The 13823-nt window shown below is 51.1% G+C and overlaps 1 protein-coding gene across 1 annotated transcript in view; it reads right to left on the reverse strand.

Moving 5' to 3' along the window:
* Positions 1-10334, reverse strand: part of LOC138789101 (ecotropic viral integration site 5 protein homolog) — a 108320-nt gene extending 97986 nt beyond the window's left edge. Inside the window, exon 1 of the mRNA XM_069967684.1 lies at positions 10178-10334. The gene's annotated coding sequence lies outside the window, so the exon portion shown is untranslated. The remainder of the gene's footprint in view (positions 1-10177) is intronic.
* Between the last annotated feature and the right edge of the window lie 3489 nt (positions 10335-13823).

Consider the following 13823-nt stretch of genomic DNA (forward strand, 5'->3'; position numbering starts at 1 on the left):
CAGACTGGATATGGTTGTCAGACTGTATATGGTTGTCAGACTGTATATGGTTGTCAAGTTGCAAGTTTCCATGTTGAACGTTTTCAAACTAAGAAAAGAAAGAATCTAATGGAGGAGGAGGAGGATGCTGCTGCGGCCTCTGCACACAGTAAGTCCCATTTAACATAACATTAATTTTACATGGTTTAAAATGTTGGCGACCAAATATTCTATTTGGCGCCTAAATTTTTCAGGTTAGGAGCCAATGGCTCCTAGGTAAATTTTTTAGTCTGGAGCCCTGTACTGACCTGCCATCTGTATTCTGCACCATGTATACAGCTACTGACCTGCCATCTGTATTCTGCACCATGTATACAGCTACTGACCTGCCATCTGTATTCTGCACCATGTATACAGCTGCTAACCTGCCATCTGTATTCTGCACCATGTATCTGTACTCTGTACCCTGTATACAGCTCCGGTAATACGCAGGTTACTGGCATCAGGAATAGGATGTGACAGGAAAAGTCTATAAATCAGCAGAAAGTGAGCTGATCCCCAGCAATAACTCTGCTCACTATATACAAAGCAACAGCCAAACCGGAGGAAGAGACGGAGGGGAGGAAGAGGAACCGCCGGTGCAAGATTGCTTATACTCAGCAACACATCACTCCCTGCGCCCGGCAGAGCTGTCAGGGGGGCGGATGTCATTGATCACATGTCTGTTTCCACGAAACTTTCCACTGGCAGAACCTGGATTCAGCGCAGCGTGAAGGGGCAAACGGCGGCAACTATAAACCTGGTTACACATCTACGGACAGGGAGTGAGGTTATTCTACACATATATAAGGAGAGGAGGGGGAGCAAGGTTATTATACCCACCTATAAGGAGGAGGAGGAGGAGCGAGGTTATTCTACTCATATATAAGGAGAGGAGGAGGAGCGAGGTTATTCTACTCATATATAAGGAGAGGAGGGGGAGCGAGGTTATTATACCCACCTATAAGGAGGAGGAGGAGGAGCGAGGTTATTCTACTCATATATAAGGAGAGGAGGGGGAGCAAGGTTATTATACCCACCTATAAGGAGGAGGAGGAGGAGCGAGGTTATTCTACTCATATATAAGGAGAGGAGGAGGAGCGAGGTTATTCTACTCATATATAAGGAGAGGAGGAGGAGCGAGGTTATTCTACTCATATATAAGGAGAGGAGGGGGAGCGAGGTTATTATACCCATCTATAAGGAGAGGAGGAGGAGCGAGGTTATTCTACTCATATATAAGGAGAGGAGGGGGAGCAAGGTTACTCTACACATATATAGAATGAGAGGAGGGGGAGGAGGGGGAGCGAGATTATTATAGCTATCTATAGGGAAAGGAGGGGGGGGCAAGGTTACTATACACACACATTATATATATATATATATATATATATATATATATATATATATATATATATATATATATATAGATAGATATAGAGAGAGAGAGAGAGAGAGAGAAGTTACTAACTATACACATATATATAGTGGGAGGAGGGGGAGCAAGGTTATTCTAATATATATATATATATATATATATATATATATATATATATATTTACACACACTCACGGAGAGGGGGGGGCGAGGTTATTATACACACATATTTATATATATATATATATATATATATATATATATATATATATATATATAAATAAAGGAGAGGAGGGGGAGCAAGGTTATATATATATATATATATATATATATATAAATAAATAAATAAATAAATATATGGAGAGAAGGGGGAGTAAGGTTTTTATACACATATAAGGAGAGAAGGGGGAGCGAGGTTACTATATATATATATATATGGAGAAAAGGTGGAGCGAGGCAATATGGCGGTAGACTTTTTGCCCATGCAGCACCTTAAGCCCGTATTCCACGGGTCGTTGGAGGAGCAAACGAGCGCTGTCGGCGCTCGTTTGCTCCTCGTTCCCCGCTCGCTGCCGCCGCTATTCAACGCGGCTGCAGCGAGCGGGTGAGTGCGGGAGGGGACGGCGGGGAGCTGCGGGGGGGCTGCCCAGGGGATCGCTAGATCGTCCGGGCAGCCCATAGGATATAGCAGTGTCTGCTGCCGATGCTCCTATTCAACGGAGCGACGGCAGCAGATCGCTGCTATATCAGTCGCTTGTTTTTCAACATGTTGAAAAACAAGCGACTGCAACGATCAGCCGACATGAACGATGTCGGCTGATCGTTGCACTCTATTCCACGGAACGATTATCGTCCGTAGCGGTCGATATCGTCCGAAAACTAACGATAATCGTTCCGTGGAATAGGGCCATTAGTGCGCGGTGTGAACTCTCACTTACCCGGAGAGGTGGCAGACGCGTCAGTAAATCATTTGCACGACTTCTGCTGACACGCTTATGACTCAGAAGCTCACAGTCTGAGGAGCTAACAATGCAGAAGTTCTTTCAGGCGTTTATAGGGTTACACCTGAAACTGAGCCGAGATTACGGCCATGAGGAAGTAAACGGGACAGCGTCAAAGCAATGAGAACCCAGCGACTGTGGCGTCCCCGCTCCTCGCCTATAGACGACACCTAAGTGACGTCACACATCCAGGAGAAGGAATCAGAAGTATGTGAAGCGTCTTATACAGGAATCTTCAGACACTCAGTGCGGCTGACAGCTGCGGGGCAATAACAGACTGGAGGGGAGGGCTGCAGGATACACGGGGGAGATCAGATACATGGGAATGCCACAGTGAGGGGAGCAGAAGAGACGTCCACCCCCCAATCTACAGACCCTAAAAGCTGATGATTATAATGTGTAAAGGCCCTGTTACGGCCGATAGTCGTTGTAATAGAAGACATGATCGATGTCGGCTGATCAATGTAGTCGTTTGTCTTTCAACATTGTTGAAAAATAAACGACTCATACAGCTACAATCTGCTGCGGTGGGTCCGTGGAATAGGAGCGGCGGCAGAATACCCCTGCTATCTGCTATGGGCTGCCCGGACGATCAAGCGATTACCCCGGCAGCCCCCCCCTCCCCCAGCTTTTGGCTGCTGCTGCTATTACACACGGCAGCAGGCGACAGCGCTCATTTGTTCCTCATAGTCGCCCTGTGTAATAGGGGCTTAACAGTTATAAAGAGTCCACACCCAGCGGCACAGGGACCCCAAACCCATCGCAGGTCACTGCCAGGAACCATGTACATGTAACACAAACTAAATTGCAGGTAACTACTCCATCATACCGCCATAACACGTCTGCAGTGATGTGCAGGGGACTCAGCATATAACTACATCATACCGCCATAACACTTCTGCAGTGATGGGCAGGGGACTCAGCATATAACTACATCATACCGCCATAACACTTCTGCAGTGATGGGCAGGGGACTCAGCATATAACTACTACATCATACCGCCATAACACGTCTGTGCAGTGATGGGCAGGGGACTCAGCATATAACAACTACATCATACCGTCATAACACGTCTGCAGTGATGGGCAGGGGACTCAGTGTATAACTACATCATACCATCATAACACTTCTGCAGTGATGGGCAGGGGACTCAGTGTATAACTACATCATACCGCCATAACACGTCTGCAGTGATGGGCAGGGGACTCAGCATATAACTACTACATCATACCGCTATAACACGTCTGTGCAGTGATGTGCAGGGGACTCAGCATATAACTACATCATACCGCCATAACACGTCTGCAGTGATGTGCAGGGGACTCAGCATATAACTACATCATACCGCCATAACACGATGGGCAGGGGACTCAGCATATAACTACTACATCATACTACATCATACCGCCATAACACGTCTGTGCAGTGATGGGCAGGGGACTCAGCATATAACTACATCATACCGCCATAACACGTCTGCAGTGATGTGCAGGGGACTCAGCATATAACTACATCATACCGCCATAACACGTCTGCAGTGATGTGCAGGGGACTCAGCATATAACTACATCATACCGCCATAACACGATGGGCAGGGGACTCAGCATATAACTACTACATCATACCGCCATAACACGTCTGTGCAGTGATGGGCAGGGGACTCAGCATATAACTACATCATACCGCCATAACACGTCTGTGCAGTGATGGGCAGGGGACTCAGCATATAACTACATCATACCGCCATAATACGTCTGCAGTGATGGGCAGGGGACTCCACATATAACTACTACATCATACCGCCATAACACGTCTGCAGTGATGGGCAGGGGACTCCGCATATAACTACTACATCATACCGCCATAACACGTCTGCAGTGATGGGCAGGGGACTCAGCATATAACTACATCATACCGTCATAACACGTCTGCAGTGATGGGCAGGGGACTCAGTGTATAACTACTACATCATACCGCCATAACACGTCTGTGCAGTGATGGGCAGGGGACTCAGCATATAACTACATCATACCGCTATAACAGGTCTGTGCAGTGATGGGCAGGGGACTCAGCATATAACTACATCATACCGCTATAACACGTCTGTGCAGTGATGGGCAGGGGACTCAGCATATAACTACATTATACCGTCATAACAGGTCTGAGCAGTGATGGGCAGGGGACTCAGCATATAACTACATCATACCGTCATAACATGTCTGCAGTGATGTGCAGGGGACTCAGCCTATAACTACATCATACCGCTATAACAAGTCTGCAGTGATGGGCAGGGGACTCAGCATATAACTACATCATACCGCCATAACATGTCTGCAGTGATGGGCAGGGGACTCAGCATATAACTACTATATCATACCGTCATAACACGTCTGCAGTGATGGGCAGGGGACTCAGCATATACCTACATCATACCGCCATAACAGGTCTGTGCAGTGATGGGCAGGGGACTCAGTGTATAACTACTACATCATACCGCTATAACACGTCTGTGCAGTGATGGGCAGGGGACTCAGCATATAACTACATCATACCGCTATAACACGTCTGCAGTGATGGGCAGGGGACTCAGTGTATAACTACATCATACCGCCATAACAGGTCTGTGCAGTGATGGGCAGGGGACTCAGCATATAACTACATCATACCGCCATAACAGGTCTGTGCAGTGATGGGCAGGGGACTCAGCATATAATTACATCATACCGCTATAACACGTCTGCAGTGATGGGCAGGGGACTCAGTGTATAACTACTACATCATACCGCTATAACACGTCTGTAGTGATGGGCAGGGGACTCAGCATATAACTACATCATACCGCCATAACACGTCTGCAGTGATGGGCAGGGGACTCAGCATATAACTACTCCATCATACCGCCATAACACGTCTGCAGTGATGTGCAGGGGACTCAGCATATAACTACATCATACCGCCATAACACTTCTGCAGTGATGGGCAGGGGACTCAGCATATAACTACATCATACCGCCATAACACTTCTGCAGTGATGGGCAGGGGACTCAGCATATAACTACTACATCATACCGCCATAACACGTCTGTGCAGTGATGGGCAGGGGACTCAGCATATAACAACTACATCATACCGTCATAACACGTCTGCAGTGATGGGCAGGGGACTCAGCATATAACTACTACATCATACCGCTATAACACGTCTGCAGTGATGGGCAGGGGACTCCGCATATAACTACATCATACCGTCATAACACGTCTGCAGTGATGGGCAGGGGACTCAGCATATAACTACATCATACCGTCATAACACGTCTGCAGTGATGGGCAGGGGACTCAGTGTATAACTACTACATCATACCGCCATAACACGTCTGTGCAGTGATGGGCAGGGGACTCAGCATATAACTACATCATACCGCTATAACAGGTCTGTGCAGTGATGGGCAGGGGACTCAGCATATAACTACATCATACCGCTATAACACGTCTGTGCAGTGATGGGCAGGGGACTCAGCATATAACTACATTATACCGTCATAACAGGTCTGAGCAGTGATGGGCAGGGGACTCAGCATATAACTACATCATACCGTCATAACATGTCTGCAGTGATGTGCAGGGGACTCAGCATATAACTACATCATACCGCCATAACACGATGGGCAGGGGACTCAGCATATAACTACTACATCATACCGCCATAACACGTCTGCAGTGATGGGCAGGGGACTCCGCATATAACTACTACATCATACCGCCATAACACGTCTGCAGTGATGGGCAGGGGACTCAGCATATAACTACATCATACCGTCATAACACGTCTGCAGTGATGGGCAGGGGACTCAGCATATACCTACATCATACCGCCATAACACGTCTGTGCAGTGATGGGCAGGGGACTCAGCATATAACTACATCATACCGCTATAACACGTCTGTGCAGTGATGGGCAGGGGACTCAGCATATAACTACATCATACCGCTATAACACGTCTGTGCAGTGATGGGCAGGGGACTCAGCATATAACTACATCATACCGTCATAACAGGTCTGAGCAGTGATGGGCAGGGGACTCAGCATATAACTACATCATACCGTCATAACATGTCTGCAGTGATGTGCAGGGGACTCAGCCTATAACTACATCATACCGCTATAACAAGTCTGCAGTGATGGGCAGGGGACTCAGCATATAACTACATCATACCGCCATAACATGTCTGCAGTGATGGGCAGGGGACTCAGCATATAACTACTATATCATACCGTCATAACACGTCTGCAGTGATGGGCAGGGGACTCAGCATATACCTACATCATACCGCCATAACAGGTCTGTGCAGTGATGGGCAGGGGACTCAGTGTATAACTACTACATCATACCGCTATAACACGTCTGTGCAGTGATGGGCAGGGGACTCAGCATATAACTACATCATACCGCTATAACACGTCTGCAGTGATGGGCAGGGGACTCAGTGTATAACTACATCATACCGCCATAACAGGTCTGTGCAGTGATGGGCAGGGGACTCAGCATATAACTACATCATACCGCCATAACAGGTCTGTGCAGTGATGGGCAGGGGACTCAGCATATAATTACATCATACCGCTATAACACGTCTGCAGTGATGGGCAGGGGACTCAGTGTATAACTACTACATCATACCGCTATAACACGTCTGTAGTGATGGGCAGGGGACTCAGCATATAACTACATCATACCGCCATAACACGTCTGCAGTGATGGGCAGGGGACTCAGCATATAACTACATCATACCGCCATAACACGTCTGCAGTGATGGGCAGGGGACTCACTATCACCTACAGTAACAGAAGACCGACCCGGCTCCCAGCCATAGAGTCTTAGCGGTAAGCCATGATGCTACTGTGATCACTGCCTATTACATGGGACGATTATCGTTATATTGTTCAAATTTAAATCATGCAATTGTCACTTTTCAGAAATCAATAAGTATCAATAGTACAAGTGATTCTAAGTGATTATAACTAATAGGTTTTAATAAGCAAAAGAGTTCCCCCCCCCCCTCACTTCAGAAAAAGGATTTCTGTCTCCATTATGCTCTATGGAGAGGGGAGGGGCCGGGAGGGATGAGTGAGCACAGAGAGGAGAGAAGGCAGCTCTGCACAGCACATCATCCTGCAACCTTCTCTCACCAGGCACCAGACCAGCGCTGACCTTTCTGACCTGTAAATCCAGTGGTTTATGTGCCAACAAAGGACCGAGAAGAAATCGGGTTAATGATGAACCTTGTTTGCCATCGTTTATCGTTAAAAATCACTTTGTCTAATAGGAAGCTAATGGTCCTTTAAGTGGGGCAGGCACCCTCCATAGCAGTACCCAGCCCGTGTAGGAGGGGTCAGTCATGACCCCAGAAACAGCGGCAATAAGCTCCTCAGTGTCACCGCCGCCATGGTGTAAGTACTACAACTCCCATCATACCTGAGCAGCAAAGGCTCTCTCTCTCTCTAGGGATGATGGGAATTGTAGAAGCTGGAGGCCGGGGGTCTGACACCTGTGAGTTATACTTCTCATTCATCTCTATTCACACTTGGAGAGAACATTTACCACACGCACCAGGAAAGCCCCCAGTGTATACAGCAAATATAGCCATAGACTGAAGAGAAGCCAAAGCCGAGTCATGTGACCTGTGTGCAGGTGGTCTCACGTCTATAAGGTGGGACGCTACGTTACGTCCATCACATGGATGAGACATGTCCGGCCACATCCAGGGCTATTGTCCACTACAGGTGGGGGAGGGGAGCCCACTCAGAATCCACAGCCCGGGGGCGGCTGACAGCTCCATGGACAATGGCTCAGCAATCAGCTGGAGATCTATCAGCCACAATAGCCCGGGGGCACACTGACAATGATTATATATATATCTGCCCCCCAGCTAGAAGGACCCCCAGACACCCACACCCTGTGTCACTGCGCCACTGTATATGTCAGTATCCTCTATGGGACGGGACGCAAACACATACGTAGCCTTAGGCCGTCATCGGGTGTGCAACGGACATCGAACTACAACTCCCAGCATACCCGGAGCTACAACTGTATACACCGACGCACCGTCCCGGAGTCCCGGCCGTATACACTGTCCCGGCCGTATACACTGTCCTGGAGTCCCGGCCGTATACACCGACACTGTCCCGGCCATATACACTGTCCCGGCCGTATACACTGTCCCGGAGTCCCGGCTGTATACACTGTCCCGGAGTCCCGGCTGTATACACTGTCCCGGCCGTATACACTGTCCCGGCCGTATACACTGTCCCGGCCGTATACACTGTCCCGGCCGTATACACTATCCCGGAGTCCCGGCCGTATACACTGTCCCGGCCGTATACACTATCCCGGAGTCCCGGCCGTATACACTGTCCCGGCCGTATACACTATCCCGGAGTCCCGGCCGTATACACTGTCCCGGCCGTATACACTATCCCGGAGTCCCGGCCGTATACACTGTCCCGGCCGTATACACTATCCCGGAGTCCCGGCCGTATACACTGTCCCGGCCGTATACACTATCCCGGAGTCCCGGCCGTATACACTGTCCCGGCCGTATACACTATCCCGGAGTCCCGGCCGTATACACTGTCCCGGCCGTATACACTATCCCGGAGTCCCGGCCGTATACACTATCCCGGAGTCCCGGCCGTATACACTGTCCCGGCCGTATACACTATCCCGGAGTCCCGGCCGTATACACTGTCCCGGCCGTATACACTGTCCCAGCCGTATACACTGACACTGTCCCGGAGTCCCGGCTGTATACACTGTCCCGGAGTCCCGGCTGTATACACTGTCCCGGCTGTATACACTGTCCCGGCTGTATACACTGTCCCGGCTGTATACACTGTCCCGGCTGTATACACTGTCCCGGCTGTATACACTGTCCCGGCTGTATACACTGTCCCGGCTGTATACACTGTCCCGGCTGTATACACTGTCCCGGCTGTATACACTGTCCCGGCTGTATACACTGTCCCGGCTGTATACACTGTCCCGGCTGTATACACTGTCCCGGAGTCCCGGCTGTATACACTATCCCGGCTGTATACACTATCCCGGCTGTATACACTGTCACGGCTGTATACACTATCCCGGAGTCCCGGCTGTATACACTGTCACGGCTGTATACACTATCCCGGAGTCCCGGCTGTATACACTGTCCCGGCTGTATACACTGTCCCGGCTGTATACACTATCCCGGAGTCCCGGCTGTATACACTGTCCCGGCTGTATACACTGTCCCGGAGTTCCGGCTGTATACACTGTCCCGGCTGTATACACTGTCCCGGCTGTATACACTGTCCCGGCTGTATACACTGTCCCGGCTGTATACACTGTCCCGGCTGTATACACTGTCCCGGCTGTATACACTGACACTGTCCCGGCTGTATACACTGACACTGTCCCGGCTGTATACACTGTCCCGGCTGTATACACTGTCCCGGCTGTATACACTGTCCCGGCTGTATACACTGTCCCGGAGTCCCGGCTGTATACACTGACACTGTCCCGGCATCTCCTCACGTATTCCGGTACTAGGACCCCAGCAGCGCCGGCTGTCACCGGAGAGGTCCCGGGAGGAGGAGGCAGCGGGCTCCGGGGTGACACGTCCTCCTCCGGCTCCTCCGCCGTGCTCCCCCGGTCCTCCCTCATCAGGAAGCCGCCGGAGAGCACCGAGCAGCTGTAACCAGCCTCACCGACACCGTCACCCCGCAGCGGCCGAGCCCCGGTACCTTGGAAGCCGTGTGGGGTCCTCTCCGCTCAGTGAATCGGCGCTGTGCCCATGTAGTCCGGTCCCTGCAGCTTCTCCGCCCGGTGATCGGTGCGGCCGGTCCGATCCTCCGAAGCCTCCCGCCTCCCTCTCTGCGGCCACCATACACAGGCGTGACGTCACCGCGCAGGCGCACTGCTCCGCCCAGTCCTTGCCCCGCCCCCTTCTTGCGCCGGAGGGTCACGGCCGGGCCGGGGTCACGTGGGGTAGTGGTACCCTCTCATTACCGTAATCACCACAGGTTCCAGCTTGTCTCACCCTGCCCGCAGCTCACACCCCTCACCCTGCCTGCAGATAACCTTACCAGCTTCACCCTGCCCGCAGCTCACCCACCTCACCCTGCCTGCAGCTCACCCACCTCACCCTGCCTGCAACTCGTCTCACCCTGCCTGCAACTCATCTCACCCTGCCCGCAGCTCGCCTCACCCTGCCTGCAACCCGCCGCACCCTGCCCGCAGCTCACCCACCTCACCCTGCCTGCAACTCGTCTCTCCCTGCCAGCAGCTCACCCACCTCACCCTGCCTGCAACTCGTCTCACCCTGCCTGCAACTCATCTCACCCTGCCCGCAGCTCACACCCCTCACCCTGCCTGCAACTCGTCTCACCCTGCCCGCAGCCCACCCACCTCACCCTGCCTGCAGCTAACCTTACCAGCTTCACCCTGCCCGCAGCTCACTCACCTCACCCTGCCTGCAACTGGTCTCACCCTGCCCGCAGCTCACTCACCTCACCCTGCCTGCAACTGGTCTCACCCTGCCCGCAGCTCACCCACCTCACCCTGCCTGCAACTCGTCTCACCCTGCCTGCAACTCGTCTCACCCTGCCCGCAGTTCGCCTCCCCCTGCCTGCAACCCGCCGCACCCTGCCCGCATCTCACCCACCTCACCCTGCCTGCAACTCGTCTCACCCTGACCGCATCTCACCCACCTCACCCTGCCTGCAACTCGTCTCACCCTGCCTGAAACTCGCCTCACCCTGCCCGCAGCTCACCCACCTCACCCTGCCTGCAACTCTTGTCACCCTGCCCGCAGCTCGCCTCACCCTGCCTGCAACTCGCCGCACCCTGCCCGCAGCTCACCCACCTCACCCTGCCTGCAACTCGTCTCACCCTGCCCGCATCTCACCTTACCCGCCTCACCCTACCCGCAGCTTACCTTACCAGCTTCACCCTGCCTGCAGCTCGCCTCACCCTACCCACAGCTCATCTCACTCACCTCACTCCGCCCGCAGCTCGCCTCACCCTGTCCACAGCTCGCCTCACCCTGCCCACAGCTCACCTCAACTGCTTCACCCTGCCCGCAGCTTACCTTTCCCGCTTCACCCTGCCCGCAGCTCAACTTACCCGCTTCATCCCATCCGCTGCTCACCTCACCCTGCCTGCAGCTCACCTCACCCACCTCACTCCGCCCACAGCTCGCCTCACACTGTCCACAGCTCGCCTCACCCTGCCTGCAGCTCTCCTCACCCTACCCACAGCTCATCTCACTCAACTCACTCCGCCCGCAGCTCACCTCACCCACCTCACTCCGCCCACAGCTCGCCTCACACTGTCCACAGCCTGCCTCACCCTGCCTGCAGCTCGCCTCACCCTACCCACAGCTCATCTCACTCACCTCACTCCGCTCGCAGCTCACCCCACCTACCTCGATCTGCCCGCAGCTTGCCTCACCCTGTCCACAGCTCGCCCTACCCTGCCTGCAGCTCACCTCACCTGCTTTATCCTGCCCGCAGCTTGCCTCACCCTGCCAGGGCACACAGGATGGAGCATTAATGTCCCACATGGTGTAGAATCATCCCGCTCAGACAAGACGCACCTCTGCGCCAAAGTCACCGCATTACCTCATAGCTACAGGAGACTCCGAAGAGAACTGCACCTCAGAGGAGACGGGGGCGGTGTCTTTTAGGCTGTGTTCACATTAGGTCGTTTACACCTCAATATAGAGACGTTATTTTCTTTATTTTTCGTACCGGACGTGGCGCCATTTGCCGTTCGTGGGTCTTATTGTGGACACAATACAGGAGTTTTACACCAGAATCGCTCGGTTTCTGGTGTTATTTCCTTCCCACATGGACTATGTATAAAACACAGAAAATGTTGCGGAAAACAACAAAACCTGCACATACGGCTCCAAAGTGCAAAAAAAAAAAGTTTAGGCTCTGTATAGAATATTTTTGCTGTCAGAACAGACGGTGTGAACACGGCCTAAAGCAGCGACCCTCCAGCTGAGGCAGAACTACAACTCCCATCATGCCCGGGCAGACAAGGCCACCATAGAGAACATGTATAGGGCGAGGCTGTAACACGATGCAGAGAGTGACCCGGCGGGTGTGAACAGTCCTCTATCCCGCACACAAGGTTATCAGCCCGGCCAGTGTAAGCTATAGATGGCGGGTAAATATTTGTGGTGTGTGCGGCCGCCCGCCTGACAGCTACAATGTCCGACAGAAACCCCAGATCTCCGGGAAGCTTCACCTGCAGCCATTAGGTAAGAACAACGGCCGCTCTCCAGCTGGGAGGGAGATGGTCTGCGAGTAATAACAAACACATATACAACACATATATATAGATTATGTATACAGCCACACACACATATACACACTCACTACAGGTATATACTCACTACATGTATATACACATATATACACACTCACTACACATATATACACACTTAGGGCGACATGTATCAAGAGGCGGTTTGTGTATTTTTGGCGGAAAGTGCCGATTTGCGCATTATTTTATTCGCAAATGCCCGTTTTGCAAATAAAATATTCACAAATCGCCACTTTACGCTGGGGGGGGGGCGGAGGGGGATAGGGGCGCGGACACATAGTCCACGCGATTCATCATTTCGGGTAAACTGAAAGCTATGCCGAAAACCTACTCCACCTTTCAGGCGGCGTAGGTTTTCGGCTGTGCGCACTGATGCGCACGGGATTTATGTAGGGGCAGTCCGCCTCTACATAAATCTCCGTAGCGGCGGAGATGCAGGGACATTTATAAGTCTGGCGTAAAAAACGTCGGACTTAATAAATGTCCCCCTAAGTACATGTATACACACTACACATACAGTATATACACTCACTACACACATATAAACATACATAATCACTACACATATACACACTTCACACATATGTGTAGTGAATGTGTGTAGTAAGTGTGTGTAGTGAGTATATACGTGTAGTGAGTGTGAATATGTGTGTAGTGAGTGTGTATATACATGTAGTGAATGTATATGTGTGTAGTGTGTATATGTGTGTCGTGAGTGTGTATATATGTGTAGTAAGTATATACGTATAGTGAGTGTGTATATACATGTAGTGAATGTATGTGTGTAGTGAGTGTGTATGTGTGTAGTGAGTGTGTATATACATGTAGTAAGTGTGTATATTTGTAGTGAGTGTGTATGTACATGTAGTGAGTGTGTATATACATGTAGTAAGTGTGTATATACTTGTAGTGAGTGTGTATATACATGTAGTAAGTGTGTATATTTGTAGTGAGTGTGTATATACTTGTAGTGAGTGTGTATATACTTGTAGTGAGTGTGTATATACTTGTAGTGAGTGTGTATATACATGTAGTGAGTGTGTATATACATGTAGT

Source organism: Dendropsophus ebraccatus, chromosome 4 (assembly GCF_027789765.1).
Source record: "Dendropsophus ebraccatus isolate aDenEbr1 chromosome 4, aDenEbr1.pat, whole genome shotgun sequence".
Lineage (NCBI taxonomy): Eukaryota > Metazoa > Chordata > Amphibia > Anura > Hylidae > Dendropsophus > Dendropsophus ebraccatus.